This window comes from Apium graveolens, chromosome 6 (genome assembly GCF_009905375.1).
Source record: "Apium graveolens cultivar Ventura chromosome 6, ASM990537v1, whole genome shotgun sequence".
In the NCBI taxonomy this organism is placed as follows: Eukaryota; Viridiplantae; Streptophyta; class Magnoliopsida; order Apiales; family Apiaceae; genus Apium; species Apium graveolens.
In genome coordinates, this window is record NC_133652.1 from 248709832 (window position 1) to 248714299 (window position 4468).

At 37.5% G+C, this 4468-nt stretch overlaps 1 non-coding gene across 1 annotated transcript; it reads left to right on the top strand.

The window, feature by feature from the left end:
* The first annotated feature begins 1375 nt into the window (after positions 1-1375).
* On the top strand, positions 1376-1482 carry LOC141670015 (small nucleolar RNA R71). Its single transcript, XR_012554266.1, has one exon. It is a non-coding gene; the product is annotated as a small nucleolar RNA R71 (small nucleolar RNA).
* The last annotated feature ends 2986 nt before the right edge of the window (positions 1483-4468 follow it).

The window sequence follows — 4468 nt, forward strand, 5'->3', positions numbered from 1 at the left end:
TATCAACCTTGACCAGGAAATCCTCCACAATACCTCACGGATATGTAATAGAATGGTCGGCCAACTGCAAAGTCATATATGTTGGTTTTGGATCTGGCAGATTCAACTTCTTGAAGATTGACAAAGGCATCAGATTGATGCTAGCTCCTAAGTCACATAAGCATCTGTCAAAAGACACTTTTCCAATAGTGCATGGAATAGTGAAGCTTCCTGGATCTTTAAGCTTCGGAGGCAACTTCTGTTGTAGCACTGCACTGCATTCCTCCGTGAAAGCGACATTCTCTAAATCATCAAGCTTCACTTTCCGAGAGAGAATACCTTTCATAAAATTTGCGTAACTAGGCATCTGCTCAAGAGCCTCAGTGAAAGGTATGTTGATGTGAAGTTTCTTGAACACCTCCAGAAACTTCACAAATTGCTTATCTAGCTTTTTCTTCTACAACCTCTTAGGAAAAGGCGGTTGAGGATAAATCTGTTTCTCCCCTGTATTACCCTCAGAAGGAGTGTGCTTAATAGTAGTCTTCCTTGGTTCCACTTCTGCTTCCTGCTGCTCTACTTCTTCTTCAGCCCCAGCTTCTTCATTCGAAACTTCAGTTAGCTCGGGATTCACAACCTTTCCAGACCTCAAAGTAATTGCCTTCACCTGCTTATTAGCTTCCCTCTTTCCTGGCATTTCAGTGTCACTAGGTAATGTACCAGGTTGACGATTTAGCAAGGCATTGGAAATTTATCCAATTTGATTTTCCAAGGTCTTGATTGAAACAGCTCGACTCTTGCACATAAGCTTCAACACCTATAATTCAGATTTTTCATTAGCTTGTTGCAGATGAAGTTGCTGCCTTGGTGCATATTGCGGTTGCTGAAAACAAGGGGGGTTGTACTGCTTAGATGGGTACTGCTAATAAGGCTGTTGAACCGTATTCTGAGCGTTGCTCCAGCTGAAATTAAGATGATTGCGGTTGTTGGGATGATAAGTGGTTGTCACAGGTTGCTGCGATCGCTGAAAATTGCTCACAAACTGAGCTGATTCACTAGAAATAGCACACTGATCAGTCTCATGGGCACCATCACAAAGCTCACAGACACTAGTGATTTGATTAACTCCACAATTAGCCAAAGTGTCCATCTTCATCGTCAAAGCCTTAAGTTGGGCAGCTATAGCAGTTGCTGCATCCAACTCCAGAATACCCGCTACTTTTCCCTGAGTCAGTCTCTGGGAAGAATTCTAGTATTCATTAGCAGCCATCAGTTCAATCAATTCATAAGCTTCATTGTAGCTCTTAGCCCACAAGGCTCCTCCTGATGCTGCATCAAGTATGGTCTAGAAGTAGCACCCAATCCATTATAGAAACAGTTTATAATCATCCAATCAGGCATGCCATGGTGTGGGCACTTCCTTAGCATCTCCTTATATCGATCCCAAGCCTCACACAGAGATTCTCCAGTTTGCTGGGCAAACTGAGTAAGAGCATTCCTGATTGCAGCATTCTTCGCCATAAGGAAGAATTTAGTGAGAAACTTTTGAGCAAGATCCTCCCATGTGGTGATAGACCCTGGTGGTAGAGAATATAACCAGTACTTTGCTTTATCCCTTAGAGAGAATGGGAAGAGTCGCAGCTTGATAGCATCTTCAGTCACACCATTGAACTTGAAAGTGTTGCAGATCTCGATGAAATCCCTGATGTGCATGTTGGGGTCTTCAGTAGGAGAACCCCCAAACTGAACTGAGTTTTGTATCATCTGAATCGTTCTTGACTTGATCTCAAAAGCGTTAGCTGAGATGGATAGTCTGATGATGCTTGATAGAATATCATTGATCTTAGGCTGAGAATAGTCCATGAAAGCCTTAGGAATTTATGCTTGATCCCCCAACTACTAAAACTCGTTCCTCGATTTTCTCTTCTTCTTCTACTTTCTCTTCATCCTCAAAAACTTCCCTTCGAACCACTACAACTTCTTCCTCGGCTTTATCCAGAGTTCTCTTACGAGACCGCGAACCCATACACGCTCGCTAGAGTACCTGGAATAAGACAATAAAATAGATAAGTAACAATATCCGAGTCAATGAACTTTAACGATCACTAATGACAAACACAGAAATAAAAAAATTAACACTGTAGTCCCCGGCAGCGGCGCTAAAAACTTGTTAGTCGCTAAACACGCGCTAATAATACACGTAAGTATACGCGTTCGCAAGTAATATATAATTATTTCTAGTTTGTTCCCACATAGACTGACTTTGGTTAACTAATTAATTTATGCACTTATACACCGATGATATGGTTATTATCCAATGCTAAGACTATAACAATTCGAGTTTTTGATTATAACTAAGAATTAAACTAACAATTATAACTACGAGAATAAGAATGGTTGAATTAATATATATGACAAACATGGGATTCTAACTTCATTAAATACTTCATTCAATTGCCTTTTCGTTCTTAATCTTAGCATGTAATGGTGATGACACTAATCAGATAACACGAAACTGATAAACAGCAACTTTCGTTGCACGAATACCATACTACCAGACATCCACAAAATAGATAGAAGCTGAATAGACACCAATTATATTGAGACCCTATTTGTCTATAGAATTTGACAACATAAAGGTTTAAAGCACAAGTTATCTATCATTTTTACATAGGGCAAGTAATATGGTTAAAATTACCTATGAATCATGCATAACAATAACACATGAACCTATGCTAGCATGGCAAGTTCTAAATTCTTAAATTCACTGTCGCTTCATTAAGAATTAACACACTATCTTATAAGTTTGCGACGCGTATAAGATGAATAAGCACAACCAATACTAGGTTATTATACAATCACCACATACTAAGGCATCGAAACAAATTAACTAAAGAAATTCATAAATAAATCCGCTAGAACCCCACGATAACGATTAGCCCATAATCGGACTCATCATCAACGTGGGTTCCGATAAAAGCATGATATTATAAACGTAGTCTTTATACTGAATAAATAATAAAACCAAGTAAGAAACAAGAGTAAGGTTCATGAATAAGAAAACTAGCATCCAAGTTACAATTTAGAACAAAGATTCACAAGTAAAAATAAGATCTTCTTCATCTTCGTTGAATCGTGCTAACACGGTCTTCTTACGGCTCTCCTTGTACTCTGATATACCCGTCTCTATAAAACGTCCTTTATTTAAGTATATATAGTAGCCCATGCAAGATAGAAGTCCTCCAATTATAAATCAACTAGAATCAGGATTCTGGGATCCCGACCCGGTGCGGGCGTGCGCTTCATCAGCGCGGGCGCGCTGGCTCTCTGATAAATGGGCATGGCCGCGCGCTAGATTAGCGCGGGCGCGCCGTGCTTCTGGAAAAACTTCTGAATTTCTTTAATTCCTGCTGTAATTGAGTTAGCTTCCGGAGCTTTATTCTTTGGACATCTAGCTAACACCATATTAGCACCAAAACAATGCTAATTCACTTGATTCTTAGAATAATGCCTGAAATGCTAAAACACTAAAAAACACATTAAAATACCAACAACTTGAGTACATTTACACCAATTCAAAGTTTTACAGAGCGTAATAAAGTGTCATAAATGCCACTCAACAATTTCCGAGAGTACTTGCTTACTCTTCGGTAAGATGATATACTTTCAATGAATGAAAGAAACTCTGTTCCTCCGGATTGGTAACTCTACCCATCCGATTTGTAATATATATTTATATCAATGGAATTTTTTTCCTAACAAAAAAAGGTGATTTAAAGTTACAGTCCAAAATTTAGTGTATCTATACATCAATGAGTTATATGCCTTTGCTAACAATTACTACATCTCTACATCAACAGGTTATTTTTGATAGTAAAATTACATGAATCTTTATCTATGTCCAGGAATGGTAAATATGTGAAAGAGTCATAGAACTTCACAAAGTTTTCTAAAATAATGACATTTTTTGTATAAAAGCGCATTATATGTTCCTTCTGAGTTGAATTACGAAGGATGATGTAAAACATGAACAATAATTTTCTTCATTCTATGCATATGATTACATACAAGTTAAAAGACTATCTAACAACTATTAAAGATACACAATCAAGAAGTACAATCAGGGAGTACATATTGTAGGCTATGATACAAGGAGTGTAATAAAGATGATATAGATATATTTGATAATGTCATGTCTAATATGATTTATGTTTAGTTTTCAGATCTTACTTAAACAGGACAAATCAGTACTTAACTGAAATCAGCACTTATACTGAAGTCAGAACTTAAGTAATTAGTACTTAAGGTTCAGAAGATATCTATCAGAAGATAATATCATGACTTAAAGGAAACGTTCAGATAAGGAAAACAGCTGATTTACAGGAAGAGAAGATCGAGACAAAACATAAGAAGAGATATGCATGAAGATGGAATTCTATGAAGAATAGAATACTTGGAAGAAAAGATATCTGATTGATATATTTTAGGAAGC